Source organism: Aotus nancymaae, unplaced genomic scaffold, assembly GCF_030222135.1.
Source record: "Aotus nancymaae isolate 86718 unplaced genomic scaffold, 86718_ANA_hifiasm-v0.15.2.pri h1tg000076l, whole genome shotgun sequence".
NCBI lineage: Eukaryota > Metazoa > Chordata > Mammalia > Primates > Aotidae > Aotus > Aotus nancymaae.
The window spans coordinates 19,705,533-19,722,500 of record NW_026988491.1 but is presented as its reverse complement, the minus strand read 5'-3'; the positions used below and the strand labels follow the sequence as shown (position 1 = coordinate 19,722,500).

Sequence of the window (16,968 nt, the reverse complement as noted above, 5' to 3'; positions counted from 1 at the left end):
CAAACCAGACTTTTAAAAACATTTTACCAAATCCCTATTTTATTTCAAAGCATGACACGTCAGACAATACATTTTCCTTTTATGCTAGAAGTGGAAAAGAAAAAAAACCACTCTGTAAACTATTCAGAACAAGGCTGTCACCTGGAGACTCTTACGTCTGACTCCTATTATAAAAAATTTAAGGGAGGCAGAAGGATCACTGAAAGCCAGGAGTTGGAAACTTACCTGGTCTCTACAAAAATAGAGAGACATAGATTAGATGAATAAATACAAATAAAAACTTAGCCGGGCAAAGTGGCACACACCTGTGGTCTCAGCTACTTGGAAGGCTGAGGCAGGAGAAGCACCTGAGCCCAGGGGTTTGAGGCTACAGCGAGTCACCACTACACTCCGTCATGGTGACCGGAATCTCAACCAACCAATAAAAGGAAATTTGAAAAACGTTTGTGCTTGTGGGTAAAAAAAAAAAAAAAAAAACACCAAATTTGACATGATTGCTAGGCATGAAGCAATGTGTAGGAGACTAGGTAAACTGGAAAAAACATTATTTGTGCCTGATATAGTTATGTGGTCTCTGGCATCCGGTGCCGCTCTGCCCTTGGAGCTGAACTTGTCAACAGCAGCTTAAAACGAAAACACAGATTTGGCTATACTTAATAGTGAGGTGCCTTGCTGGAGGGAGAGAACAAGGGGACCAACTAAGGAGACAGAAATACCAAATCTCCAAACTGTTTCTTAATGGAATTGAGCAAAGGGGTGACCGACGACCCGGGAACGCAGTAAGTGGAGCCAGGCCAGAGAAGTAATGCGGCCAGAAGAGAGACGAGGGGCGGCCAGGGAGAGAGAAGAATCGAGAGGAATCGCAAGGAAGGAAATGGAGACGACCAAGCCGGGACGGCCCTGCCAGCCCCTTACCTCCGCCGGGGCCGCACGGGCGAGCCTCACTCGAGTCCGACGCCTCAGCCCGGGGAGGCCAGAGCCCCGTTTCACAGACAGCCCCAGCTGCGCTCCGCCGCTGTCATCCTACCCGACCCTCCACCCGCCGCTGCCCACCCGCCGCTGCCCACCCGCGCGCGCCCGACCCACGGCTCCCGCCCTAGGGTTCCCGCCCCTAGCCCTGCACCCTGCTCCCCAGGGTCCCGTTCTCCAGCCCCGCAAGCCCCTCCCAGGGTCGGATCCCCCGGCCCCGCACCCTTCTCCCTAGGATCCCGGCCCTGAACGCACATCCCCCTCCACGAGGTCCCGTTCCCCGGCTCCGTATCTCACCTCAGGGTCCCACCCCCGGCTTTGAACCCGCATCCCCCTCCCCAGGGTCCAGTTCCCCAGATCTGGACCGGCACTCCCCTCCCGAGAGCCCCCAGCCCCGCACTCGCACTACCCCCACCCCAGGCCCGAGCCCGCTCCCGCCCTCCCGGCCCTAGGCTCTCAGCACCACGCTCCCGCCCTCAGCCCCTTCCCCTCCAGCGCCAGCCGCCGCCCCTCACCTGCCCGGCGGCAGCCACAGCACTAGCTGGGTCTTGGGCGCGGCGAAACCCGGGGCGCGGCGGCGCTGGGTTTTGAAGCGGCTGGTGGTAGCCGGATTGTGCGCGCTCGGCCGCTTCCGGTGCTGCACTGCGGCGGATCTCAGAGGACTTGGTGCTCCGCAAGCCCTGATACTCAAACACCATGTCCCCGGTGGAGGGGGGGCCCTCACGCTGTGTTCGGCAGGGAGGCGACAGCGCCGGCTCAGCCCGAGACCGCTGGGGGTACGCCGCGGAACACGCTCCGGGCGGCCATTTTGTAACTCGAATCTACCCCCAAAAGCAATTCGAAAAAACAGGAGGAAAGAAACGCCCGCGTTCAGCTAGCACGCAAGCGCGCAGGAGCCACCGCCGTAGCACCTCCTTTCGCCAGCCGGGCCCCTCACGCGGCGCATGCGCCCAGCTCCCGGGAAACCGGCGTGGGGCGGAGCGCGCCCGTCTCGTGCATGCGCGCATGTGCCGACCTTAATAGCGGCGTCGGCTCTCATTGCAGCTGCTTGGGCGCTGGGCTCGAGCTGCGCCGGCTGCGCGTCTTCTAGGCTGTTCGCGCGCTAGTCGCCGCTGAGGGGCTGGCGCTGCGCGAGGAGCTCCGGCTAGGAAGGTCAGTCGGTGGAACGTGGCCGAAGCTTGCGGTGTCCGCGTATGGGAGCTTTAGGGCTGAGGAGAGGCCGCCCGCGACCCTCGGGAGTCGTGTGATGTGCCTCTGGGGTCGCTTCACACGTCAGGTGGCCCCGCCCCGGGGGACGCGCCCAGGTGTCCCTGCCGGCGGTACGCGGCCGGGGTGGCCCCGAGGGGCTGCGTCTAGGCGCTGGGAGGGGCCGTGTGGATCGCCTGTTAAAGGATCCCCTCGTCCTTCAGCAAACGGCTGACATTTGTTTTTGCATTGGGTGCCTTCACTTGTGCCGTTTCAGCCACTGAGATCCCTTAGTGTTCAGCACTCAGTTGTTGAGCGGGGGAACGAGCCCTGTGCTTTCTGCGCTGAGGGAGTCCATAGGCTAGGCAGCCTCTGAGCGCCTTTCTCACCAGCAGATTGCGATCCGTCATCCCAGGCCCTGTCATTCCCAGCTGTTTGCAGTGCTCGCTCGCGCTCTCTCGCTCGCTCGCTCGCTCGCTCGCTTTTTTTTTTTTAAATAGCGGAGAGTTTTGCATTTTCTCCCAGGCTGGAGTGTAGTGGCGCGATCTCGGCTCACTGCAACCTCCGCATCCCGGGTTCAAGCGATTCTCCTGCCTCAGCCTCCCAAGTAGCTGGGACTACAGGCACGCGCCACCACGCCCAGCTAATTTTTGTATTTTCAGTAGAGAGAGGGTTTCACCATGTTGGCCAGGCTGGTCTCGAACTCCTGACCTCAGGTAATCCACCCGCCTCGGCCTCCCGAAGTTCTGGGATTACAGACGTGAGCCACCATGCCCAGCAAATGCTTTTGTTCTTAAGATATTGTTAGGTTTTAAATGGAAGGCACGGGTTAAAGAATGACACACAGGTCAGCGTGGTGGTGCACGCCTGTAATCCCAGCACTTTGGGAGGCCGAGGCGGGTGGATTACCTGAGGTCAGGAGTTCGAGACCACCCTGACCAACGTGGTGAAACCTTGTCTCTACTGAAAATACAAAAATTAGCCGGGTGTGGTGGCGCATGTCTGCAGTCCCAGCTACATGGGAGGCTGAGGCAGGAGAATCACTTGAACCCGCGAGGCTGGGGTTGCAATGAGCCAGGATGGCACCATTGCACACCAGCTGGGCAATAAAGTGAAACTCAAAAAAAAAAAAAAAAAAAAAAAGAATGACACACAGGGCAGCTCAACAGCAACACAGGTATGTTGCAAAAACCTATGGAGATGGGGGATCAGCTTAATGGCAGAGCCCACTGCTGCTTACAGGCTGGGGTACTTATAGAGGGGAGGGGAATGGGCAGTATGGCTTACTGCCTGCAGTATGTTGATAAAATTTACTATGATCAGGCAGTTTTGCCCTTGTTCCCACAGATGTGATAGTTACGTTCCTTGGACCTTTGCCCAGCAGGGTTTGATAGGGATGTTCTTTCAACTGGCCCTGGCCCAGCTGTGTATGATAAGAAAGGCAGTTGGGCAGGATATTTCTCCTGACCCAAACCTCCCTGGAATGTTTCACTTTGACCTGGGTCTGCGAAATGGCCCAGGGGACTTAGGAAATAGTGCAGTTTGGACTAACAGATAGTGGAACATCAAAACGTTTCCTGGGTCTGTTAAGTCCTGGGTTTGTTTAGTAAACATGATTAATCTGTTCCCTTAATCTTAAACATCTTGTGACTGTTAAGAATGCAGCCAGCAGGTCTCTGTCTCATTTTACTCAGCATCTATTCAAGGTGGAATTGCTCTGGTTCCAATGCCTCCGACAAACTTGCTGCTTGATCCCTAGGCTGTGACCATGTCAGAAATAGAGGCAGCTTAGATCAAGGTAGACTTTGTTGTATTCAACATTGAATTGTAGCTTAGTTAAAATCAGAACTTTTATTCTTGCAGTAATACAATAATGTAAGGGTAAGCAAAATAATACATTTACTTCTTAATTACACATTGTAGCATTGAAATAACATGCTTTTCTGCAAATAAAAAAGATTTGTGCTTATAATAGCACTGTAGCTGACTTGCTCATTACTGGATGGATTTCAGTGTTAAGTAAAATGACAACTTTAAACTGCTTTAACTCCTGAGAACCGAGGCACTTTGCATGCAGACATCTACCTACTTTGAATTTGGTTCCTTCCTTTTAATGAAGCTCAAGTCTCATGTTATGAAATAGTCCTCCAAAGGTGTTAGCCACTTTTTCCCTATAATCTGCCTTTGAAAAAATCCTTCAATTTGCTTAACCCCTGAGAGCCAAAGGGCTTTGATGGTTGCTAGGCTGGGTCATTGTCATCATGTTCAGTAAATAAATATCCAGACATCGGTTTATCTACTTTACCTAATTCCAAACGAGTTCATGGTGATGTGATCCTGCCTTTCTTTCTGTTATTAGAGGTCCATGCCAGGAGCCAACTTTCAATTAGTTTTGCCACGGTGATCAAGTCATAAATGTCTCAGATCAGTCAAGCCCAGTTTAACCTAGTAAAGAAAATTGCAAGATAATCTTGCTGTATTCCAGCTGTGTTCTAACCTTCATTTTAGGTAGGCTTGAACTTTTACCTGGAGTCATTCCCATTAAGATTTACCAGAAAATGCCCAACAAGCCGGGCGCGGTGGCTCAAGCCTGTAATCCCAGCACTTTGGGAGGCCGAGGCGGGTGGATCACGAGGTCAAGAGATCGAGACCATCCTGGTCAACATTGTGAAACCCCGTCTCTACTAATACAAAAAAATTAGCTGGGCATGGTGGCGCGTGCCTGTAATCCCAGCTACTCAGGAGGCTGAGGCAGGAGAATTGCCTGAACCCAGGAGGCGGAGGTTGCGGTGAGCCGAGATCGCGCCATTGCACTCCAGCCTGGGTAACAAGAGCGAAACTCCGTCTCAAAAAAAAAAAAAAAAAAAAAAAAGAAAATGCCCAACAACAGGATGCCTGCAGGACTACACTTTGCTCCCAATGTTAAGGAATGAAACAGGAAATGTTCTGTTATCTGCCTGGCAGTGGAGCTTTGGAGTTAATCTCCTGGCCATATCACTTACCAGCTTGGCAGCCTTGGACAGACTGAACTCTTTGAGCTCAGTTTCCTCATCTGTAAAGCGAGGGTATATCATGTACCTTTATTCGGTGGTAGAGATTCAATGTGAACACTTAGGTAAAGCTACAGTATGGGCTGAGTAAATGGACTGTTACTGAGATGCTATCACTTATTTTTAAGTTCCTTGGAGCTTTCTCCCCCTAAACACCTCAAAAGATTTTCATTATTTTTTCTAATGCTAATATTTTTCTAATTCTTGTTTTAAAATATTTTACTGTAAAATATTTTGGCCTGGCATAGTGGCTCACACCTGTATTCCCAGCACTTTGGGAGGCCAACATGGGCAGATCGCTTGAGCCCAGGAGTTTGAGACCAGCCTAGGCAACATGCCGAAATCCCATCTCTATAAAAACTATAAAAATTTGGTGGGCATGGTGGCATGTGGTAGTTCCAGCTACTTGGGAGGGCTGATGTGGGAGGATTGCTTAACCCCGAGAGGTTGAGGCTACAGTGAGCCACCCCAGCCTGGGCAACAGAGTGAGACTTGTCTCAACATAAATCAAATATTTTATTTGTGAAATGGTAATTTGGTTTCTTTTTTTTACTGATAAAAAATAAAATTTTCTTTCACCTCCACTGAGGCTTAAAAGAACAAAAAGAAGTATAACTGACATTAAGACGTTTTGCCTTCCAAACCGTTGTTAATATTGAACTGAGTTCCTGTAATTCTGGCTAAAAGCAAAGAGCTGTGATGTTTTAGCCAGAGCAGTTTTATTATGAGTTAGATTTATGATTTCCAGAAGGCTTTTTGAAATGTTGCCCAGAGGTCAGGGACTCCCTGTCCCCATTCATAGATTCTAGACTGAATCTTTTTCAGTATGAACACATTTGGCTCTGTAACAGACTTCTTAAACTGGGATTCAACTGGATTGCCTTGAGACTTTGGGCAGAGCACATGACTTATTTTGTCCTAGACATTCCAATCCACTGGACATTCAGAAACTTTCACAACATGTATTTTTCATATTTTAGGCTTCAGTGCAGAAGGATTAAAACTAATGGCTAGATTTTCTAGTGCTGTTATTTGTTTTTTCTTGAAGTTTTATAGTCACTAAAAGTCATATATAGTATGTAAAAAAAAAAAACCTTAAAGATACCCCGAAAAAGCAGATCGTTTTTCTGAGGACAAAATTAGCTGATTAAATAATAAAACCATCAAGAGACATCACCTGCCAATGATGACAGAGGCAAAAATTGTTCTGCATTCCGAGGAGGGAGAAATCAGTGCAGGCAGAAGTGATTAAACATTCACATCTTGGAGCTAACTGACCTCCTAGGATGGAAGTGGAGAGGTGGGGAAGGGTACTGATGAAATAACTGGGAAAGCTCCTTTTTCTTACTATTTTTCTTTGGTCCCTTCATGGGCACAGCTGCTTAAAGAAACCAGATTGCCCCAGGATGGTACCAGAGCTTCTTGACCCCTGATCAGATACCAGAGTTACATAAGACTGCAGAGTGGAACAGGATAGGCAAGCCCTGGTTGACTTCAGATCATTATCATGCCATTATAATGCTAAAATTCCCTCCCTGAAAGAAAATCTCCACCATTTTGTGTACATGTGATGTATGAAGACGTATGTTTAGGAATTGTGCGTGCACATTTAGAGTCTCACTTCGCACATGCTAACATTCCTCTCCTGTCCCACACCTAGTCCTAAAAACCCCATGCCTTCTAGTGTTTGAGGAGAAGAGGCATTTAGTGTGAGAGCTCATTCCCTGGCCAGCGACCAAAACCCGGTTACCATTTACAATTGGATGTTCTCTATGTAAATTGATACAAAGTGGGGAAAGAGCTGAGTTTACCAGTGACAACTGGAAGCCCCTGTCTTTGAGATTTGTACCAAAACAGGCCCTAGACTGCCTGCACCTGCTCTGTCATTGCTTTCACTATGCTGACTTGCTTGCTGCTTTACCCTTTGTGTCTGGCCCTCTCTTAGCCTTCTTTCCTCTTGTCCATCCCCACTCTCTTTCACATACTTTTCTCCAGTTTTGTGACTTTAGCAGACCTTTTTGGCTGGCTCCCGGCACATCCCATGGCCTGGCAGTAGGTGGTTTCTGTCTGAAGTTCTGAGCCATTGAAAGATTCCAAGGTGTATATTTTGTTAAGACAAAACTGTACTCATAGACTTTGTAAAGGACCTGGTTGGGGAAACAGGAGAAAAGATGGATGGGAAAAAAGTAGTAAGCAATGTTACTGTGTGAGAGAGTAGTTGGCGAGATAACACGAAGCAGTGCTTGATTAAATGCCAAATGAAGTTCCATTGGTAGCTGAGAGAAGGGAGGGGAGAGAGCATTTCAGGCTGGGGCCTGTGTTAGTCTGCTTGCACTTCAGAGCATTGTTGCACAGATGGAGTGGTTTAAATAAAAGATTCCTTTCCTCGCAGTTCTGGAGTCTGGATATTCAAGATCAAGGTGTCAGCAGGGTTCGTTTCTTCTGAAGACTCTTTCCTTGGCTTGTAGATGGTCACCTTCTCCCTGTGTCTTCAGAGTCTTCCCTCTTTATTTTGTCTGTGTCTCTGATCTCTTCTATGAACACCAGTCAGGCTTGGCACAGTGGCTCACACTTGTAATCCCAGCACTTTGGGAGGCTGAGACAGGAGGATCGCTTGAGGTCAGGAGTTTGAGACCAGCCGGCCCAACATGGTGAAATCCCATCTCTACTAAAATTACAAAAAGTAGCCAGGAGTGGTAGCTTGCGCCTGTGGTCCCAGCTACTTGGGAGGCTAAGGCAGGAGAATTGCTTGAACCTGGGGAGGGTGAGGTTGCAGTGAGTTGAGATCACACCACTGCTTCCAGCCTGGGCAATAGAGCAAGACTCCATCTCAAAAACAAATAGACCAGGTGTGGTGGCTCACGCCTGTAATCCCAGCATTTTGGGAGGCCGAGGAGGGCAGATCACTTGAGGTTGAGTTTGAGACCAGCCTGGCCAACATAGTGAAACCTCATCTCTATTAAAAAGACAAAAATTTGCTGGGTGTGGTGGCGCATGTCTGTAGTCCCACTACTTGGAAGACTGAGGCAGGAGAATCGCTTGAACCCGGGAGGCAGATGTTACAGTGAGCTGAGAGTGCACCATTGCATTCCAGCCTGGGTGACAAGAGCAAAACCATTTCAAACACAGAAAACACCAGTCATCTGATTCCTAACTGCCTCATTTTAATTAATTACTTCTGCGGCCCTTTCTTCATGTATAGTCACATTTTGAGGTACTGGAGGTTAGGGCTTCAGCATAAGAATTTGAGGGAAACAAATAGCCCATGGCAGGGTAATACGAAAGGCTTTACTGAGTGAAAGCTGGGATTGGAAATACCCTATTTCTGTGGTTAAAAAAAGTGCCTTTGTCATTTCTGAAATCAGTATATTTCTGACATTCAGGGTGCAGTTTAAAAAGGCATACTGCCCTGGTTTTACCATTAATGGTTGAAAGGATGGACAGTACAGACTTACTGGGAAGGAGGTCTTAGTGCTGGATGCGTTGGCTTCTTGGGGCAGGGGCAAGGTTTTTCTCTAAGTTGCCTATCTGAATTGAATCTGCCTTGCCTGGGGTGCTTCTTTCAGACTTTCTTACCTCTCCCCACCTGTCAGTGACTTTTCAGTCTTCATACCAGGTCCTCTTTCTTCCTCCGTCTGGGAGCCTAGTCAATTGCTTCTATTCAGTGAAATTAGAGAGCAAGAGTCTGGGACTGAGATTCCTTCTCAGAGAATGCAGGAGTAGAAGGCACTAACATTTGACCCCTTGCTTACCTCATAGAACATTACAGGATGCTATGGACTGAATTGTGTCCCCCATGAATTCATATGTTGAAGCCCTAACTCCTAATGTGATTGCATTTGGAATAAGAAAGTAATTAAGGCTAAATGATGTCATTTGGCATGTGAAAACACAGCCAGAACGTGGCCATCTGCAAACCACCAGGAACTGACTTGCCAGCCTCCAGGACTGTGACAAAATAAACTGTTGCTTAAGCCATCGGTCTATGGTATTTTGTTAAAGCAGTCCAAGCTGACTGATAACACGGGTATGAGTCCCTCTGAAAATTGTCAGTGTTCTTCGGTTCTCTTTGGGTCAACTTCAGCAAGAGTTCATCCCTGGACTAAGAATAGTTACCAAATGGATGTCTTTGGTCTCAGGCCAGTCAGTCTGTACCCCTGACACTGAGGAGGAAACCACTAATTTGCCATCCCCTAATTCAGGAGGAGGAAAGATAGATACATGAACAAAATTGGGATCCTTTTGAGAAGAAAGAGGAAAGGGATCAGTGCTGGGCACATATTTAGCAATGTCCAAATGCCCATATATGATATGACCATTATATGATCTTAGGTGGCATTGTTTAATATTTAGAAGGAGGGAAAGGCCTCTTCCTACTCACAGCAGTTGAGACCAAACTTGTAGGCACAACAAGAGGCAGCATAGAGGGTAGAGGCTAACCATGCAGGGCCCTGGAGATTGGCTGCTTGCATTTTAATACTGTCTTTCACTTCCTAGCATTGTGACTTAGAGCAGGATACTTCTGTGTCTCCTGATCTCCAAAATGGAGAATAATAGTGACCTATCTTTAACAGGATTACTGAAGATTTAAGTAATACAATTCAAGTGCTTTAAACAGAACCTGGCACATAAGTACTAAATAAAAATTGGCGTTTATAATTAGTGTGTTCTGGGAAACATTCTTTAAAGGAGCATGCAGACTTAAGTCCCACAGATTTGGAGAACATGACTGTAAAGGGAAGGGGACAAGCCTTGTCATCTAAGTGAAGGCTGAAGGAGCCAGGGATGTTAAGACCAGAAATGAGAAAACAGGATACAAAACGCTCCACACATCTGGAAAAGACTTATATTGTTTGTTGTCTGTTATATGTGTTTTGTATGGCTCAGAAGTAGATAAGATTAAGAGTCCTAGAAGGAGAAGGACTGCAGAAGACAGTGAGATGGAGTTGAGAGTATGGTTTCATAGTCATAAAGACCCAAGTCTGAATTCCAGTTCTGTCACTGACTAGTTCTGTGCCCTTGGAGGTTTTACTCACATTCATGGAACCTCAGTTTATTTGTCTGTCTGTAAAATGTAAATCATGACTTCTACTGCTGTTTGGTTGAAGGAGGTGATGGGGATGGTACATGGTGAAGCAGAAAGGTACCACCAGATGAGTTTACTGTCCGCGATCCGGCCCTCACCTTTGCAGGTCTAAACTTTTGTAATTACCCAGAGATGAGCTTGGTGGCAGGCCAATACTAATACCACTTTGAGGGTTGTAGTGGGTTGAATAGTTAGTGGCCCCCAAAAGACATGTCAGCATCCTAATCCATCACACCGGTAAACGTGACCTTATTTGGAAAAAGGGTCTTTATAGATGTGATTAAGGACCTTGAGATGAGATGACCCTGGATTTTCCAGGTGGACACTAAATGCAGTGGCAGGTGTTCTTAAGGGAGGAAGAGCCAGCATTCATGTGAAGACAGCAAGAGAATGAAGGGATGCAGCCAGAAGCCAAGGAACACATGGAGCCAGCAGACACTGGAAGAAGCAAGGAAATATTCTCCCCTAGAGCCTTTGGAGAGAGTGTGGCCCTGCTGGATTTTCAACTTTTAGCCTTCAGAGCTGGGAGAGAATACATTTCTCTTGTTTTAAGCTACCAAGTTTGTGGTAATTTGTTAGAGCTGCCTCAGTAGCCACTAGATAAAGCCTAGTTGATTAGGGAAAATCTATCTGGCTTAGTGATCAAAACAAATTTAAGAAAATAATTCCTTTGGGAGGCCAGGACAGGAGGATTGCTTGAGGCCAGGAGTTTGAGACCAGCTTAGGCAACTAAACAAAACCCCATCTCCACAAAAATTTAAAAAAATTAGCATAAGCCTGTAGTCCTAGCTACTTGGGAGGCTAAGGTGGGAAGATTGCTTGAGCCCAGGAGTTGGAGGCTGCTGTGATTGCACTATTGACTCCAGCTTGGGCAATAGAGCAAGACTGTCTCTCAAAAAAAAAAAAAAATAGTAAGTCTTCAGAAGAAGGTGTTGTTAATAAAAACCAAGTAAGCTGGGCTTGGAGAAGATTATTTTGTCATATGAATTCATGCCTGTCCAGGTGAAAGAGATGAGCAACCTAGAGACGAAATGTTTTGGTTACTGCTGAAGTGTTCTGTTCAGTAGGTCATGGACATTTCATCACTAAGCTGCTTCCTGGTCTGAGTAAAATCTCCAAGACTATTCCTTTCTTTGCTCCAGTTGAGCATTTATCAAAAAATAGCGATTGGAATGCCAGTGCCGAGAAATGCTCTGAAGTAAAAGTATTCCATGGTTAAATAGGCTTGGGATGTCGTATCTCCCCAGTCTTGGAGCCTCACAAGCACGTTATCATAGGAACCAAGAAGTTATGACATAAAGCTCTTTAAACTATTTAAGATTTTCACAAATTTATTTGAACCCAGGACCTTTATATGACAAAATAATACCACATTAGAAACATTAATAATTGTATTTCTCAAGTATACTGATACAGGGAAAGAGAATGCTCTGGTTAGGAAATTCAAGACAATAAAGGCCAGGTGTGGTGGATCATACCTGTAATCCCAGCAGTTTGGGGGACCGAAGTGGGAGGATCACCTGAGGTCAGGAGTTTGTGACCAGCCTGGCCAACATGGCAAAAACCTATCTCTACTAAAAATACAAAATTAGCTGGACGTGTTGGCGGGTGCCTGTAATCCCAGCTACTCTGGAGGCTGAGGCAGGAGAATCACTTGAACCTGGGAGGCAGAGATTGCAGTAAACCGAGATCACACCATTGTGCTCTAGCCTGGGCAACAAGAGCGAAACTTTGTCTCCAAAAAAAAAGCAAATTTGGAAGTAGATGCACAGACAGAGAGAAGACCATGTGACGAGGCATCTGCCAGCCAAGGAGAGAGGCCTTAGAAGGAACCACCCTACTTGGACTTCTGGCCACCAGAACTGTGAGAAAGTAAGTTTCTGTTATTTAGCCACTCAGCCAATGGTAGTTCGCTATGACAGCCCTAGTAAGCTAACACATTGTTTAATAAATGTTTTCTTATATATTGGCACTCAGAGCCTTTCATAGACATCTTGCCCTGGTCCATTTACTCAGCCTCCTCTCCTGGCACTCCCTCATGTCCTGTATGCCCTCTGGTCTCTCAGTGTTCACCAAATACATCCTGCCTTTGAATGCCTCTGAGTCCTTCCTAGGGATTCCCTCTACCTGGATTGCTGTTTCTTCTCCTAGTTGGACTTTGAAAACCTTACTCAAATGTGTGCTCTGTGGAGCCTTTCAGGGTTCCCAGGCTGACTTAGAAGTTTTTATGGCGTTGTATTTTCATGAAAGTCTCTCCTCATTAGACAATGTACTACTAAACTATAGGACTTAGGCCTGATGCATTTTTGTACCTCTAGAGCCAAACATGGTATATTAGTTTGCTCAGACTGCCATTAACACAATATCACAGGATGAGTTGTTTAAACCACAAACATTTATTTTCTTACAGTTCTGGATGCTGGAATTTCCAGGTTAAAGCCCAGCAGGGTTGGTTTCTAGTGAGGACTCTGTTCCTGGCTTGTAGAGAGCTGCCTTCTAGCTGCATTCTCACATGATCTTTTCTCACTGCACATATGAAGACAGAGGTCCAGGAGGAGGGAGAGAGGGCTCTCTGGTGCCTCTTCTCATAAGGACAGTAATCCTGCATGTGGTCAAGGCCCTACCCTTATGACCTAATTTAATCTTAATTACTTCCTTATTGGTCCTATCTCCAAATAAAGTCACACTGGGGATTAGGGCTTCAATATATGAATTTTTGGGGGACACTGTTCAGCCCATAACACATGGGCAATCAGGATTTAAGCAGATTTGGAAAAAATTAAGTCTCAGTCAACACCAGTCTCTATCTTGATATGAGCAATTGGCAATAATTCTATTTGAATATAAAGAATATTTTGAATAAATAAATAGTAGAATCAAATACAACCATGAACACAAGTGGAATAAGATAATCTAGGACTAGATATCTACATAATTATATATGCAGAATATATGCACCAAGCTGTATTAGGCAAAGATACTATAATCACTCTCATTGGAATCTTCCAGAAGAACATGTTACATTGCAGATGTCTATAATAGCAATAAGCCACTCAGTCTCTGACTCAGCTTAACTGTTTTCATAATTGTTTTGAGCTTTAGGCTCACAATTTTTTGCCAGCAAAACTGAATACAAAATAAGTTTTTGAATAGACTGCTGAATACAAAATAAGTTTTTAGTATTTGCAATTGGATGAACTTGGTATGAAAAGAGCAACTTAGAGATTTTTATGAATATAGACTAGAGGATAATCTGCTGGGTAAAGTTCTATATTATAGAGACTAATGAAATTCCAATTTAGTATTTTATTTTAGGTTTGTTTTGTAGTAAAAAACCAACCTTGGGCTGGGTGCCGTGAGTCACGCCTGTAATCCAAGCACTTTGGGAGGCCGAGGCGGGCAGATCACCTGAGGTCAGGAGTTTGAGACCAAGCCTGACCAACATGGAGAAACCCCGTCTCTATTAAAAATATAAAATTAGCCAGATGTGGTGACACACACCTGTAATCCCAGCTATTCAGGAGGCTGAGGCAGGAGAATCACTTAAACCCAGGAGGTGGAGGTTGAGGTAAGCCAATATCACACCATTGGACTCCAGCCTGGGCAACAAGAGGGAAACTCCCTCTCAAAGACAAAAACAAAACAAACCTTGTAAGAAAGGAGTAATGTTCAGGTGTGCAGTTAAGAAACCAAAATAATCTAAGTAAAATATTTATTATATAAGGCCATATACAGATGCTCCTCAGCTTACAATGAGGTTATGTCCTTAATCATAAGTTGAAAGTATTATAAGGCCAGAATGTGTTTACCACACCTAACCTACTGAACGTCATAGCTTAGCCTAGCCTACCTAAAACTTTTCATTGTAAAGCTCAAAAATCTTAAGTCAATTCATTATAAGTCAGGGACCATTTCTTCCAAGAATTTAGAGAACTTGAGTAAGGTAAACTAGGTTGGAGTCTATATAGATTCTAGATGGAGATAAAATCATGATGGCTGTATATAGTTTCATGATTATGATTTTCAGGTGAAATATGCAGCCTAAGAGAAATGTAATGTTTGAGGATATCAGAGATATGGTGCCTATAATTACTACACAGAAAAACCGAAGAGGACATTAGGATTGGTATATTAGTTTTTATCTTCAACTTTACCTTAATCTTCATATATGTCACTGATGCTAAGATCTGTTAACTGATAATTCTGTAGAAAATGAATATGATCATCATTGTACAGTGTATGAACCTCGATATTGTGGCCTAAAAGATATTATAAAACAAGATTGATTCTAACTGAAAAGCTTATACATTCTCTAAGCTTGAAATAAGATATCAAGGCTGGAAGCAGTTCTGGAATGGTGGAATAAAGACCCTAGAAAATCAGCTCTTCCATAAAAGCAACAAGACCCAGATACATGAAATAAAAAGTGACAATTAAAAGGAGAAATGCAGTATTCCTCTTTCAATAACGGATGATACTACCGGGTATTCATTCAACAAGGAAATAGAAGACTTAATGCTATAGAGCAGCTAGGCCTAATAGATACCTAGAGAACATTCTGCTCAAGAACATCAGAATACATGCTCTTCACAAGTGTACATAAAACATTCTGAAGGATAGGCCATGTATCAGGCCATAAACCTTATAAAGTTAAAAGGATTGAAATCATACAAAAGTATGCTCTCCACTCACAAGGGAATGAAATGAGAAATTATTAACAGAAGGAAAATTGGGAAATCCACAGATATGGAAATTAAACAACATACTCATAAATAATGAATGGTTAAAAAAAATCACAAGGGAAATTAGAAAATAATTTGGAATGAATTAAAATGAAGACATAACACCAGAACTTACGGGAAGCAATAAATACAGCACTTAGAAGGAAATTTATATTAATAAGAGATCTCAGTCATAGTGGCTCATGCCTGTAATCCCAGGGACTTGCAAGGCTAAGGCAGGGGGATCACTTGACCCCAGGAGTTGGAAGCTTCAGTGAGCTGTGATCACACCATTGCACTCCAGTCTGGGCAACAGAGTGAGATGCTCAAAAACTTGCTCAGAACATTTATATTAGCATACAGTTGGGCAAAATCATCTAACACACAGCTTATTTAAAATGTTGAATATCTCGTGCAATTTATTGAATACTGAAAGGGAAACAATTGCTGTATAATTACTCAAAGTACAGTTTTCACTGAATTGGTACCACTTTTGCATCATTGTGAAGCTGAAAAATCTTAAGTCAATTCATTGTAGTCAGGGACCATTTCTACCAAGAATTTAGAGACCTGATACAGACTCTCAATTTTGTTTGTTAAAACTATTCTTATTTCATTTTAATTCTTGAAAATTTTCTTGGCAGTTGTTTTCTTCAAGATGATTCCTTGCCCTGTCTTCTTTCTCTCACTGCTGTGGAAAATCAATCTAATCATCTCTGCTTTGAAGGGCATCCTCTCCATACACACTTTGACAATATTTTTATTTTATTTTTTTCGTAACTTCACTATGATATATTAGATGATGGTTTCTTTTTATTTATCTTGTTTGGGATTTACCGGGCTCTCAAATCTGTGGATAAGCGGTCAGGTTGGTGAAACTCACAGCGTTACCTTTTCTGTTGTTTCCTCTGCCTAGTTTTCCCACTTCTCTCTTTCTGGGACTTTAAGCAAATATATTAGAACCTCCTTACTGTATCCCACGTATCTCTTACCCTTTCTTCAGTATTTTCTATTTTCTCCAAGCTGCATTCTGGATAATTTCTTCTGCATTGACTTTCATTTCATTAATTCTATCCTTGGCTGTGTCCAGTCTGCCACTAATAGTCCATCGAATTTGAAATTTGAGGTATCTGTAATATCCGAGCGAGTTAGAAGGAATGCGCCACATAACTGAGTTTCAAATTAAGAGTCCTTTTAATTAGCTGGCAACGGAGAAACGGCTAAGGCTCAAAGTTCTCTCGGCCCCAAGGAAGGGGCTTGATTTCCCTTTATACCTTGATTTAGGTAGGGGAGGGGGAGCCTTGCTGAAGTGGAATTTTACAGAAGCAGAATAAGCAAGTTAGCTAGTAACCAGCGGGGAGGAGGTTCCCAGGATTGTTGGTTACTAAGGGTATTTCCAAACAATCACCAACGGGGGTTCAAAAAGAGTTATACACAATAGCAAGTGTGCCTGCCAAGCAGGATGCAGTTACATTGGTTATATGGTAGGATAAGCACAGAGTCAACATGACATAAGCACAGCGTCAGTGTGGCCCAATTATGTATCCAAAGGGGCCGTGGTAGGGAGGGGGAAGCTAGGTTGGAGTTTACAGCTAAGATGGAGTCAGTGATGCTAGCCCAGGGTACGTTATTACATATCCTGTTTTCATTTTTAGGAATCCTGTTTGGCTCTTTTTCAAATCTATTTTTTTCACATTTTAGTTTCATGCTCCCTGAAAATACTTTTGTCATTTGTTTCATTTAACATGATAAGCATAATTTTTTAAATTTATTTATTTGAGATAGGGTCTTGCTCTGTTGCCCAGGCTGGAGTGTGGTGGCATGAACATGGCTCACTGCTAAGCCTCAACCTCCTGGGCTCATAGTCTTTCCACCTTAGCCTCCCAAGTTGCTGGGACTATACCACGCCCAGCTAATTTTAAAATTTGTTTTATAGAGATGGGGTCTTGCCATGTTG

At 44.7% G+C, this 16,968-nt stretch overlaps 1 protein-coding gene and 1 long non-coding RNA gene across 2 annotated transcripts in view; one reads left to right on the top strand and one right to left on the bottom strand.

The window, feature by feature from the left end:
* NUP50 (nucleoporin 50) overlaps window positions 1-1,864 on the bottom strand; it is a 23,123-nt gene extending 21,259 nt beyond the window's left edge. Inside the window, exon 1 of the mRNA XM_012449479.2 lies at window positions 1,485-1,864. The gene's annotated coding sequence lies outside the window, so the exon portion shown is untranslated. The remainder of the gene's footprint in view (window positions 1-1,484) is intronic.
* Window positions 1,865-2,030: 166 nt separating this feature from the next.
* Window positions 2,031-16,968, top strand: part of LOC105715208 (uncharacterized) — a 36,954-nt gene continuing 22,016 nt past the window's right edge. The window contains exon 1 of the long non-coding RNA XR_001106998.2: window positions 2,031-2,121. This is a non-coding gene — a long non-coding RNA (uncharacterized LOC105715208). The remainder of the gene's footprint in view (window positions 2,122-16,968) is intronic.